The sequence below is a fragment of the Bison bison genome, unplaced genomic scaffold (assembly GCF_000754665.1).
Source record: "Bison bison bison isolate TAMUID 2011002044 unplaced genomic scaffold, Bison_UMD1.0 scf7180017864029, whole genome shotgun sequence".
In the NCBI taxonomy this organism is placed as follows: domain Eukaryota; kingdom Metazoa; phylum Chordata; class Mammalia; order Artiodactyla; family Bovidae; genus Bison; species Bison bison.
In genome coordinates, this window is record NW_011494601.1 from 3,724,596 (window position 1) to 3,738,915 (window position 14,320).

The window sequence follows — 14,320 nt, forward strand, 5'->3', positions numbered from 1 at the left end:
AGCTTAGAAAGGTTGGTCTGTGGTTCAGGCACAGGGGAGCCAGAGCAGGGCCAGCCCACCCAGCCTTGCACTCCACCAACATTTGGTCTTAGTTCAGCACCCAGTGAGTCCAGACACAGAGAAGCTCTCAGTAAATAAGCTGTCACCCCTCCCACTCAGACATCAGATAAGAGGGCCATGGTAAAGTAATCTTGCTCCCCTAAAAAAGGAAAACCAGCTAAACCCCAGAGCCTGCAAAGCTGGGACAGAAGAGCCCCTCGGTAGGCAGGGAGGCTGGGCCAGGGCATGCAGACACGATCACCTTGAGCCCTAACTTCCTGGGGGTGGGGTCTGACCTCAGTTCCCACTGCCACCACCACAACCACCTAGGCCTTCCTTAGCACCACCAACACCAACATAACTTTCCAAAAAGCTCCACTGAGAAAATCAAGGGCCGCAAGACCAGGAGAGGGAGGTTCTGCTGCTGGGAACTTGTTTCCAGGTGTCCCATCCATACACCTGCTGATCTGCCCACCTTGGCCATGTCCTGACTGCCCACCTGGTGTCCTTGCCACCCCATCCCATCTGCCAGGAGCTGCCCGACTCCCTGCTCCCAGATAAGGCTTCTGAGCCTCATCTCCACAGGAAAAAGGCACCAGTCAGGGCCCGGGCGCCCTGGCGTCCTGCCTGGATATGCCTACCCCTTAGAGGCCCATACTTACCCACTCCCTATAGCCAGGCAATGACAAGTGCTGAATAACAAGAGTTACACACGGGCAGTGTGGGCAGGAGGGTCACCGCCTCTCAGGACACGCTGCCTTCAAGTTTGTTTGTGTTGTGTTTGGTTGCATCACACAGCTTTCAGGATCTTAGCTCCTCGACCAGGGGTTGAACCTGGGTCCGCAGTAGTGAAAGCACCGATTCTTACCCACTGGACCACCAGGTAACTCCCTTCAGCTTGTCTTTGATGTGCCCAAGAGTGATAAGACAGACACTGAGCTGGGGAACAAGGCGGATGAGGAAGGGAGAAAGGCTTTCACAGCAGTTTTGAGCTAGGACTTCTCCACCAACACTCTAGATCATGGCCTGTGATTAGGGGCCATGAAATGAATGAAACAGGGCTCACCAGGGCTAGGGGAGACTGGAGTGAAAACAACACAGGCTAAAGAGTGTCAGAAATACAAGAGAAGAGCAAGGGAGTGATGATCACTGGGGACGCCCAAGTGGCCCAAGGACAAATACAGTTGCGTTAACCGGGCAGACCAGTGAGGAGGAAACTTCCAAACAAAGGAAACTTCGAACAAAGTTCGATCCCAAACTTCCAGACTTCCAAACAAAAGGAAACCCATTTCCTTTTGCCGTGATGGTCAAGACCAGGTCTGTGCCAGAGAAGCAATGCTTTCCACTGTTTCTGCAGTAAAGATACTCTGTATCTGTACAGCCCAGCATGGTAACCACCAACCGTATGTGTGGTTCTAGGGCACTTGAAATGTGCCTAGTATCCTGAGGAACTGACTGTTTAAAATGTTGTTTTGATTGGTTCCTTTGTCTATTTATTTATTTTCAGGGGGTGCCATGCCATGCAGCATGGACGATCTCAGTTCCCCAACCAGGAATCAAAACCATGCCCCCTGCAGTGGAAGCGTGGAGTCTAAGCCACTAGATTGCCAGGAAAATCCCTGTTTTCATTCATTCATATTTAAATAGCCACACCACTTAGTATCTCCCCTGGTGGCTCAGACAGTAAAGAGTCTGCCTGCAATGCAGGAGACTCAGGTTTGATCCCCGGCTGGGGAAGATCCCCTAGAGAAGGCAATGGCAACCCACTACAATATTCTTGCCTGGAGAATTCCATGGACAGAGGGGCCCGGTGGGCTACAGTTCATGGGGTTGCAAAGAGTCGGACATGACTGAGTGACGAACACTTTCACTTTCACTTAGAGGCTAGTGGCTACCATATTGGACAGCCAGGTTTCGAAGTTTCTGGAAAAATCAAGGCAAGAGAAGCTGCCAGTGCTCACCAGTCACTTGTCAGCTGTGTCACAAGAAGAAGAAATCTCTGAGGATTAAGGCTGTGAAGGAGAGGCTAGTCAAGGAGAGAATTTGAGCATGAGTGAACTTCTAGACAAGGTTGGGGTCAAGCTCACCTCACACACCCAAGCCGAACACGGGCCATCTGGTTTCCATGAAGCTGAGGACAGTGACTCTCTGAAATCATCAGTCAGCTGAGTTTGGGGTGGCCTGAATTGTCTTTGTTTGGGGCTGTTTGTTTTGAGTGGTGTCATTATTTTATTTTTAAATTACCTATAATGTACCCTTTAAAAATTCCCTAATTACAGATAGGATAAATACATAATTGCAGACTTTTTAAAAGCACGTATTATTTACTCAATGCTCCATAATTACGGTCTTTTCCATGAAATGTATTATTTCCTGGATGGTCCGTAATCGCTCCTTTGAAGCCGGCTGGGGAAGGCCGAATTGTTCCTCAGATTTGGTTCACAGGTCACTGGTCCCATCCCATCAGGCGGTTTATGAGCCCCTGAGGTAGGTGATCAGAGCCCAGCAGGCCTGCAGGAAGCAGCAGGTTCGGCTACTGCCCCAGCCGATCGCTCCACCGTTGGCGCGGGCCTAGTTGAAGACGGCTGGGGTTTGGGGTTTGAGGTTGCCATCTCCTGTTTCTCTCTTGATCCTTCTGCTGACAGGAAGATGGTCAGTGGTCATGAGCTCAGGCTTAGGGCTGGCCCGGTATGTCTCCCAGCTCATCACTGACTCACTCTGCAACTTGAGACAAGGCTCTTTGTTCAGGTTACGTATATAAAGCAGTCCCTGAGCTCAAGTTTTGTGAGAGGTGATCCTGAGGAGTCCAGGTGAGGGAGTGGGAAAACGTGAGGAAGAGACCAAAGGCGTGTACATGTGTCTTTGTAAGCAAGCTAACGACTGTCGTACACACCTCAAGAGACTATAGAAGACAGCTCAGAATTGCCCCCTGAGGGCCAAGGAAGCTCGGGTTTTTACCCACCGCCTTTTGAGCATTGTCACCGGGCAAAATTAACTTCCTGGCATGCCCAGGATGTAGGTAGCTTGATGCAGGAAGCAACTGACACATAACAACCACTCTCCACCAAGGCTGCAGGCGACCTCCAGGAGGGACCAGAGGGTTATGGGTGGGCCTCGGAAGTATCTCGGGAGAAGCATGTCACTTCTCCTCTCTCTGCCTCGGTTTTCTCATCTGCCAGTGAAAATCAAAATAGTACTTGCTACTCAGGTTACGGGGGAGAGAAGAAGGTAAGACTGGATAAATGAAACTTACTATTGAATAAACGGAAGTTGCTATTATTGTGAGTGATTGCAGACAAGGCCTTTGCTTGGCCCTGGGTCTGCTCTTTCTCCACTACTGCCCTTGGCAGCCCTGGTGGCAGCCGCCACCAATTCAGACAGGCTTTCAGGAGTAGCCAAAAAATTATCTCAGGGCCTGCAAAGCTGACCCCGGCATGATGGCAGGGCCTTTGCCACACTGCTCTGTCCCCATATCTGTTACCCTGAGTCAGACACTGTTGGCTGGTTCATCATTCCATTCCCTCCTTTATCCCTATAGATCCCCAGCTGGTCCAAGAATGAGTGGCTTAGAAAGCAGAATCTGGGTTAGGCCGAGCCAATCATAATAACTCCATTCTCCTCTTCCTGAAGTGGTGCGTTTACACATTTGATCCATTTCCAGCTGAAGAAATGTCAAGAAAGATGTCATTTGGGAAAACTTTCTTCTCTCTTAAAAAAAAAAAAGCAAAAAAGATATTCTGTCTTCTGGTAGCTTTGGACAGTGTTGTATGAGGAGTAATGTTTGATGCAATTGCAGCCGTCTTGCACCATGAGGGCACAAGCCTGAGGACAAAGTCAGAGGCAGAGTGACGATGGAAAAAAAGACAGAGTGACAACCGCAGAGCAGATAATGGAAAAACCCAGTGCCTGCGCGTATCGCTGAGTCCCCACATTGAGGAGCCTCAGGATCGTCCTTGCTCGGCCATAAATAATGGTCAATGCTAATGTACCACTTAAGTTGTGCCAGGCGCTGTTCTAATCACTTTGCATTTGTTAACCCATTTAATCCTCACAAAAGCCCAGGAAGGAAGGAGTTATTGGTAGTGCCATTTGCAGATATGAAAACCGAGGTGCAGAAAGGTTAAGTAACTGCCTCAAGGTCATAAATCTAGCAATTATTCTTCCGTACGCAGCCTAGCTTTGGGCTCTAAACTCTTTCTGATTATAGTAGAGTCTGCCACCACTCCACTATTTTTGTAATGTGCAAAAATAAATCTATCCTTCAAGCCATCTTACTTGGTTCTTCTGTTAGATGAAAGCATCCCAACTGGGATGAGGATGAAAAAGAAAAAGAAAGAAAGAAACTCAAAGTTTTTAATTAAAGGGGCTTGGGTCAATCTCTGATATGTGCCTCAAGAAAGTGGTGCCTGGGTGTTTGTTTCTCACACACGTCTTTGGCAGGACCCTCTCTTTGTGATGGTAACATGCGCGACAAGGTACGACTGTCACTATGAGGCCAGCTTCACTCTGAGTCAAAATCTGTGCTCAGCACTTTTGTGGTAATCCTCAAGATGACTCCACAAGGCAGGTGTTACCACCCCTGGCTCACAAATTAGGAGGTCATAATAATACTACCTAGCATGTATTGAGTTCTTACTCGTTGCCAACTACCAGGCTAAGCATTTTGCAGGACTTTTCTCACTTAATCTTCTCAACAATCCAATAAAGCTATCATCATTTTACAAAGGAGGAAATCAAAGGCTCAGAGAAACTAGGTATCATGTCCAAGGTCACAAGATGAGAGGAAAGGCGACAAGTCAGACTTGATCTCCCTGACCCTCAAGCTAGGCAGGCTGGGATCTGCAACAGGGAGGAAAGTCACAGCCAGAGAACCAGCCACCACCAGCCAAGAAATGGTCTCGGAGCTCGGTCAGCAGGAACCCAAGTGGCCCTGAGTCCGGAGTGATGGTTATCAGAGGAAGGAAAGAGAACTTGGCATTAAGTGGTATGGCCAGCAGCAGGGAGGAGTGAGCTCCCCACCACTGGAAGTATTCAAATTAAGGCTGAGTAAGAATTTGTGCCAGGAGCAGGAGGGTCTCCAAGAGACAGGGACTTTAGGATTCTAGAATTCTGTAGCCCCACATCCAAACTCTCTCCAGAGTCATGGAGACCTTGTAGCCTGTGTGTTTCCTGCTTATCCTAGAGGGAGGCCATAGAAGTAGCACTGGAGGAGGAGTGCAGCGATCTGACACTCCCTGGCTCAGGGACTCCAGGCCCCTTCTTGTTGCCTTACTGAGTGCCAGGCCAGGCACAGTGCCAGGTGTGGCTTTCTGCAGGTGCAACGAGGTACAAGATGAGCTCAGATCTCAAGGGGCTTACCATTTAAACACCAGCCTGTAGTATTTCCAGAGAGATTCATCTACTGACTAATGAACACCTCCCTCAGTCCTGTCTAGGTCTGAGGGCCTGTGACATGTCCTAGACAGGTCTTCAGGCCTGTGAGGGCTGCTCAGGGGTAGAGAGCAGCCATCTTCATCCTGGCTACTCCTCAGGAGGAATCTGAGGCAATTCTCTATTCCAGCCTCAGTCTTCTCCTTTGCAAAATGGGGGTGTAAACAAGAAGTTCCCAAGATCACATCTGGTTCTGGAGCGGAGGTGATGGATGTCTATACAAGGTTGCCACATGGGTCCCAGGTCTTAGAAGAGAGTGAGTAATTCCCTGGCTTCTAAGTGCTCAGTCTGGGGAACAGAAAATCGTGGAGTTCCCCTGGGCCTTGTCAATCCTTTGTACTCACAAATGGGCTCCCAGACTCACCCAAGAAAATGAGTTCTAAGGTGGTCAGGTTCACTCTTCAACTTCATCACTTTCTCTTTTTTTTTTAGTGTTAAGTCTTACATATTGCTTTTGCTTTGTTTTGGCCATGAGGGATGTGGGAGCTTAGCTCCCTAGCCAGGGATTGAATGTTCACCCCCTACATTGGAAGGCTAAGTCTTAACCACTGGACCACCAGGGTAAGTCCCCACTCTCTAGCTATGAAGGCATCACAGACACAGAAGGACCCAGACTGAGGTTCCCCAGCCCCGCCCCTTCCTACTTATAACCTTGGGTAAGTCTGTGTAAGACAAAGGTAACTTTGGTTTCTCATCTTTGAAATGGGAATATAATATCACATCACCCCACTATTGGGAAAACGAAATAAAGCATTAAAGGATCTGGCATAGTAATAACTAAGTACACAGCTGGTACTCAGTAAATACCCATTTTCTGCCCATGGGCAAGGGCAAAGCTCCTCCCCTTTCTCCCGTGGAGAAGGACAGCTGGCCTTCGGGCAGCTCAGGGCCTGCTTTGATGCTGTCCAGGATATAGGTGATGTCCCCACCCCTAGAGACAGGACTCACACAGAGGGGGAGCCAACTGAGGCGGCATGTTCTCAGGGCAGATAAAGGACAAAGAGAGGTCCAGGGCAGAGCTGCGTCAGCAGTTAGGAAGGGCAGTGCTGTGACAGGGACACTGAGCACAGCCCACTCTTCTGAGCAAGGCCCAAAAAAAACACACTCGGCCACAAGAGCGTGCACCGCCTAACAATGAGCAAGAATGACTGCTAGGCCCCCAGGCCTCTTCCCGGCCCTGACAGTCCTGGATACAAAATCGCAGGAAGACGAGGACAACTACGGAAAGAGGCACGGGGAAGAGAGAGTGAAACAGGGCCCTGGGGTTCACTCAACAGTGGCGGACGGTCCTGCCTCCTAGGAGCTCCCAGTCCAGGGGGGAGACAGGCACAAAAGCAAAGAGTCCCAGGCTCAGGGTGATGGGTGGGAAGCCGGAGGTGAGCAGGAGGTACAGGAGATAGCCGGTGTCTGGGCCCAGGAAGGGCTTCACAGAGGAATGGTGTCTGAGGGTAGCTACCTATGTAAAGATGCCAAGAAGAAAGGGGAAGAAAAGAGAGAGAGCCAGCCAGACGCTCCACAGCCATGAGCAGGCTGGCCCAGAGCCCATCTCAGGATAAATCATGACTCAGTGCCTGGCTCCTCCTGTAAATCTGAGAGACAGACAAGCGCACTCTGGAGGGCCTGCCGCTCTCCGGGGAGGGCCCCAAGTTTGTCACCAGTGATAGGAGATGCAAACGTGTCCATTTGTGTGTGCAGAGTTATGTAAGTCTGCATGCACACTCACGCTCATCCGCTTTTACACACATACACCAAGGCAGCGCACAGAGCAAAAGGGCAATTGGCTGCCAAGGGGTTTTTGTAATGAGACTTCATGATTCATCCCTGCGTTCAAGATAGGAGCTTCAGGGAAGAGACCTGCACAGTTCAGGCCCAAAGCCACCTCTTTCAGCAACAAGGTTCCTTTGGCCCCTGTTGCTGCTCTTACAGGGAGAGACGAGAGTGAGCAGGAGGGTGCAGGCTTGGGAGATGGATCGCTGGGCTTCCAGCTTCAGCTTATCAAAACTTTTTAGGTGACCTCCCCTATCTGGGCCTCAGTTTCCCCATCTGTACATTGAGGCAGTCAGTCTAGATCATCAACAGCAAGGAGCTATTATTTTACAGCCAATCCTAATCAATTGGTAGTGGCTGCCTGGAGCATTCTGATGACAAGAACCTGGGGTCTGTGCAGAGACATGATTGATTAGTGATGTCTGCTGTAGGCAAAGGTGGGAGCAGAGGTGGCATGTGTGCCACTTACCATCCCTTGCTGCTTGAGCCTTGACATACCATGAATCTCCGATCTGACTTCATCTGGGCTGAAACGGGGCTCTGACCAGTGATGTGCCAGACCAAGCTCATACCCAATCATAAGAGACTTTGTGTAGCTCTTCCCAACTCCACGATCAGTGATATAACACTGCTAGCTTGAAATCAGCCATGATGGGAGTAGTTACACCAGGGAAACTGGAAAATTATACAAATCAAAGTATTTTTACCCCCAGAGATCTGTTGTTAAACATTTACCAGCACAGCACTGGCTCTATTCACCCTCACAGCCCTGGCCAGCTACGAGGAACAGAGAATCAAGGTACCTCTTCAGTCCCGAGCTCCATGGATAAGCCTTGTTCACTGGTGAGCGACTGGTACCTACAGGTGCTGAAGTCCAGACCACTTTATCCGAGACTGGCAATCCCTGCATCCCACCTTGTTTGTGATCCTGTTGCTGCTTGTCTCAGTCCATTGGAGCTGCTGTAATGAAATACCACAGGCTTTGTGCTTTGTAAATGACTTTCGTTTCTCACAGCTCTGGGAGACTTGGGAAGTCCAAGATCCAGACATAGCACATTCAGCGTCTAGTGAGACCCTGCTTCCTGGTTCATAGACAGCAGTCTGCTCCCTAAATCTTTGCATGGTGGAAGCGGTAATGGAGCTCTCTGGGGTCTCTTTTTTAAGATATTAATCCCATTCATAGGGCTCTGGTTCCATAACCAGTCAACTCCCAAAGGCCCAATAAACATTCATCCCATACCACTGCTCTGGCAGCAGGCACCCCCATTCAGTGGTCCACTCCATCACCCTTGAGAATACCCATGCTCTCCTCTTCCAGGAAGTCACCTCAGACTACTTTAATTTGCAGTGAGCCCCCCAACTCCAAGCTCTCATTTCCCTTTCTGTGTTTATTGGTTCTGGGATGAAGACTACCTCCCTGGAAAAGCTTCTGGGTTCAAAGCCTATGTCCCCTCCATCTCCAGTCCCCACAGTCAGTGTGCCACTTTGGCCTGGCCATGAAATAGATGCTCGGGGAGATGCCAGCTGTGTCATCCCCTGCCTGGGACCAAGTCCTGAAATGTATGTAGCCATCATCCCAGTCAGACTCTCATTTTCCAGATGGAGAAACAGAGGCCCAGAATAGCATCCCCTGCCTGTCAACAAGCTGATCTGAGAACCAAGGTCTCCAGGCTCCCCACCAGGCTGCCTAAAGAGTCCCATTTACAGAAACAGAGGCTGAGGCCCACACAGGGCAAGAGATTTACCCAAGGTCACAGCGTAATCCAGTAGCAGAGGCAGGGTCCCAGATCCCCAGCATCCGTGAGTGGGGCCGTGTCCCCTACATCTGTGTCCCCTTCCTCACTCTTTGCTCCACCCCCATCCCACCTAACCAGGACTTGACTTGTCCACAGCGGGGCCGTGGCACCCACGCCCACCATTCTCTCCACCTGCAGCCCTGGCACCCAGCAGGGAGCCAGGCCCCATCTGGGCTGCACAGCCTGCACTGGGGCCATCTCCTCCTTGCTCTTTTTCCTCAAGCTGCTGCTTAACATGCACACGGGAACCTCGGCGCTGAGCGTATAGATTTCTCTTTGTCTTTGGTGGTAATTATTAGCTGTCTCGGCGGGTGAATGCAGGCAGAAACAAAGGCAGCAAGGGTTGTAAAACCTTTTATCTCCATCAGGCCGCATTATTTGATAAGGTGCTAAGCTAATAGCAACGCATGTCAAATTGTGTTTAGACAGATCGAGGGGCTGGGAATGGAGGGTATATTTGTCTCCGGAAACGTGCCCATGGAAGGATAAAAGAAAGGCGCCCAGATATCCGCAGCCCATGCAGAACGCAGACGGCCCAGTCCCTGGGGCTCCCGGCATAGGGACTCCCTAGAAAGGGGCAAAACCACAGGCTGGGGAGGGAGAGAGTGGGTCCATGTTGTCCTCATTCCCACTCAAGCCCAGCTGAGGGCCTCTGCCCTGAGGCCACATGCCCACACCCAAGGTCAACAGCAAAGGTGGGATTCGCGTTAGAGCTCCCTGGTTCCCAAGCCAGGGCTCTTACCGCAGCAGTTACTAAACCCCAAGCATGTAACTCTGTCCTGTGCCTGACACTGACTCTCAGACAGAACCTCTACCCACAGGATGAGGCTTGGATCTTATAAGATTAGTATTGAATTGTGTGCAGCCTCCGGGAGAGGTTCAAAGAGCTGGAGATATCAAGGAAGGCTTCCTGGAGGATATGGAGATTCAGCTAGGCCTTACAGGATAAGAAAGGTTTCGAACAAGAACTTGGGAAGAGGCACCTTAATCGCCAAGCTCCAGACCCCTTACTGTGAACTCCCAGGCGAATATGTGGTTGTCTCCCTGGATCCTGCCAGGCTCCTCCTCTAGCCAGCCTTTCCAGTCCTGACAGATCTTCACTGACCTCCAGAGCCCCTGAGCATACCCAGGCTGGCCCCACTGGGCCCTCTGTGGGCTGCTACTTGGTATTTTGAGCAAGATAAGAAGGGGAGGATGCAGATGCCACTACCTCCCAAAGCCTTAGAAAAATGTGCGCCTTTGAACCAATGTCTTTATGTCCAGGAACAATCCCTAAAAAATAATTAAGAAAGACAAGGGCTTTCCTGGTGGCTCAGTGGTAAAGAATCTGCCTGCCAATTCAGGAGACACGGGTTCAATTCCTGCTCAGGGAGGATCCCACACGCCACAGAGCAACTAAGCCTGTGGGACACAACCATTGAGCTCTAGAGCCCAGGAGCCTCAACTACTGAGCCCATATGTGGAGACTACTGAAGCCTGCGCACCCTAGAGCCCACGCTCCACAACAGAAGCCTGCACACTGCAGCTAGAGAGCAGTCCCCACTCAAAGCAACTAGAGAAGCCCACACAGCCACAAAGACCCAGCACAGCCAAAAATAAACGAATATTCTTTTAAAAACAGAATGTGCACAGCTAGTGAGCTTCAAGGATGACGATCAGGCGACTGTTTATAACAGCAAAAAAATTTTTAGAAATAACCTTTACGTCCAACAATGCAGGGTGGATTGAAGAAATACTTGGGACATTCACATGATGCCATTAACAAGTAATCAACCCATCAGAATCTTAGCTACGGGTCTCCCTGGAGCAGACCGAGGACTCGAATGCAGGTACATGTAAGTGTGTGGGAGGTGAAGGTAAGGCAATGAGGAGGTGAGACATGAAGGAAGGCAATAATGACAGGGGTGTTTTCAAACCAGCCACCACGGTGGGCAGCTGCAGCCTAATTCCTCTAGGTAAACTCTGGGACCAACTTAAAACATTTGCCTCAGAGTTGTCCTGCCCAGAGGGTGAGGGAGCTGGGGCATTTATACACTGACTCCCTTCAGTCATTGACAGAGAGCTGTCAAAGGCAGGAGACAAGAGCGTTGATTCTTCAGCACTTCCTGCTGCCACAGGGCAGCCGAGCAGTCTCCTACAGCAAGAGAAAGTCCTCAGAACACAGAATTCAGGTGCCAGCCGGTAGAAGGAAGACCAGCCATGTGCTGAAGTGGCAGGGCCATGGGGATGTGGGCAGAGCCTGGCCACTGTCTGCTACAATCTATATTTCCTCCGCCACAGCCCTCAAATGGGAGAAGCCAGGTTAAATGAAGAGAAGCGTGTTTCTTGACTTCAGGAGGCCTCCTGACATGCTAATGTGCAGGAGTGAAGAGCTCGGCTGCACACCTGCATGGTTTTTCCCTCCCCAGGCACCCCTATTGTGTCTCACTCGATGTCAGGGTCATCCAGAGCAGACTTTGGGAAATGCTTATCACAGCTGCCTGTTTATTAACATAGAGAAGTGAAGAAGCCAAGTTCTGATGGCAGTTGCTCCAAGATGCTCCCATCTTCTTAATATGTGTGAAAAGAAAATGACCAGCAATTTCTCTTCTCAGCTTTGATCTTAGAAAGACATTCTCACCCAAGGAGGCATGTTCAAGAGCATGGAAAACAGCCCTGCAATAGCAAAAAAAAAAGAAAGAAAGAAACGTGGAAGCAATCTAACAGCGCATCACCAGGGGGATGGCTAAATAAACTCTGATGTATCTGTGCCAAGGATTTTTTACCGAGCAGTTAGAATGAACGAGTTGGAGCTATAAGCATTGACATGGAGAAAACTCCAAGACTAATAGTTAGGTGACAAAATAAAAGTGCAGAACAATATATACAGTGTGATACCATTCTTGTTGAAGGAAAAAAAAACCATCTGAACACACTAAAAATAAAACCATGTATCTCTCTATGTACTGATATAAATGTGTGTGTACACTTAGGGAAAGATCAGGAGCGATATACATCAACATTGTAACTGCGGTTACCTCTGCTGGAAGAGAAGAGGGAGAGAGGGGAGGGGGTTAGTTTGGTCTGTATTTTGTGAATGTTTCCAACAAGAATGCATTCCTGTATCTTATGTGTAATTAAAAATAAATGAAAACGTTTTAAAGAAGAAAAAAAGGAAAGCCTGGCTGTCTATCCACCAAAATACCAAAATACCAAAATATTTACAGGGTTTATCTTTGTGTTGGGATTAGGGGTGTTTTTAATTTCCTTCTGTTTGCTTATCTGTATTTTTAAATTTTCTACAAAGAGCATGCATGTTTTCGTAATAAGAGGGAAAAAAAAAAACTGAAGTAATGTTTAATTAAATATCTACATGCCACACAAGCCTCCAGCAGGGAATGCTGTCCCTGCCCCTGAACAAGGTTTGTGTCCGCTGCTGCTTTGCTCGCGCCACTCCCACACCATTTTGGACTTCGATTCCAGGCGTCCTAGACATCACATGCTGCAATGGACTCTCCAAGGACCGAGGTGTGGGCTCCCCTAAGGGCCAGCGCTGTTCTTCCCTCTCTGTGCAACCTTGGGCCCCACAACATCCTCTCTGAGCCTCAGTTTCATCCCCTACCTAACAGGAGTCCTAAGACCCACCCTGCCTTCTCCACATTGCAGCTGGGAGGCCCCAGGAGAGGACAGCTGAGCTCTTCTGGTGTAGGACCCATACTTCTATGCAGGTCACCATTTCAATCATAGGCAGAGGGAAGAAGAGCCTGACCAGAATCCCAGGACCCCCAAATCCCAGGACCCCGGACCCCTCCCCCGAGGCTGTGGGCCACTTCCGGACAGTCCACAGAATTTGAAGTCAGACTGCATGGAGAAACGCTGCTGCTGCTGCTGCTAAGTCACGTCAGTCATGTCCGACTCTGTGCGACCCCAGAGACGGCAGCCCACTGGGCTCCCCCATCCCTGGGATTCTCCAGGCAAGAACACTGGAGTGGGTTGCCATTTCCTCCTCCAATGCAGGAAAGTGAAAAGTGAAAGTGAAGTCGCTCAGTCGTGTCCGACTCCTAGCGACCCCATGGACTGCAGCCTACCAGGCTCCTCCGTCCGTGGGATTCTCCAGGCAGGAGTACTGGAGTGGGGTGCCATCGCCTTCTCCAACATGGAGAAACATGATAGGTGCAAACCAGACACTTGAACGATGCCCGGCTGGAGGAGCAGTGCCTCCCTCAAAGCAGGGCTCTGAGTGTCAGATTTTCCACTCTATTTCTCTGTGGCATGTTCTGCACATCCCAGCACTAAAAATAACTGCAGCACATGAGTGGGGGGCGGCCCCAGAGTGGCTCTGAGAGCCGCTAGGGACTGGCTTGGCACGACAGCCTCCCATCATCTGGTCAGGACGGGGCCCTGTTGCACAGACCCCTCCTCACGATGCTCTCCTCTCCACCCTCATTCCCCCGGGGCGCATAACTCCTTCGTCCCCTAGGGCTCCAAGGACCCAGGGAGCTGGCAACCTGGAAACCCCAGGGATGAAAACCCCCAAAGAGGTCATCTGTTTCTTCACCAGAAGGGGTGCAGTTCTTAAGGATGACAGAGAAGATCCCCCAAGCCTAAGACCTGTCCCCGAACTCTAATCCATCACTAGTTGGAAAGCCACTCCAAGTCTAGTGAGGTCTCTGCTGCTCCAGCTGAAGCCGTTCTATTGCTCCTCTGTCTCCCAGGGAGAAATAAGTAGGGGAGTGCTGGTTCCAAGTTCAACTCAAGTTGAATATGGGGCAGATGTACAGTCCGGGGACGTCTACTGTCCTGAGTGCCTGGGACTGTAACACCAAGGCCAAGAGTGAGTCACAGGTCCCTGGGAGACTCTGACACCAAAGCCAAGAGTAGGTCACAGGTACCTCGTCACCTCAGGGTGAAACTCCAGCATGTCAGCCGGTTGCAAGATATCAAAATCCCTTTTCCTCCTGAGCTTTCCCAGGGCCCACTGCCCACCAACCCAACCACAAGACCGAACTGCGCTGGGCCAGGGAGGGTGTCAGGAGACACGCAGGCCTGAGACGCAGGCCTGTGTCTGCAAAGAGCTTGTGTTTAGTTCCGGGCTCAAGACTGGAGCATGAAAGGGCAGCTCATGTAATACGCAACCCACCGCAGAGGGAGACACGGCCATCACAGCCCACCCAGGGAGGTGACCCCTGGCTGGGGGTGTCCCTGAAGGAATGAAGGGAGAGGTCTGACTGCAAACAGGGAGAGGAGAGGCCACCGGTCCTGTGTGGACCAGGGAATGCCAGGGAGAAGGATTCTGTGAAATCCAAGAG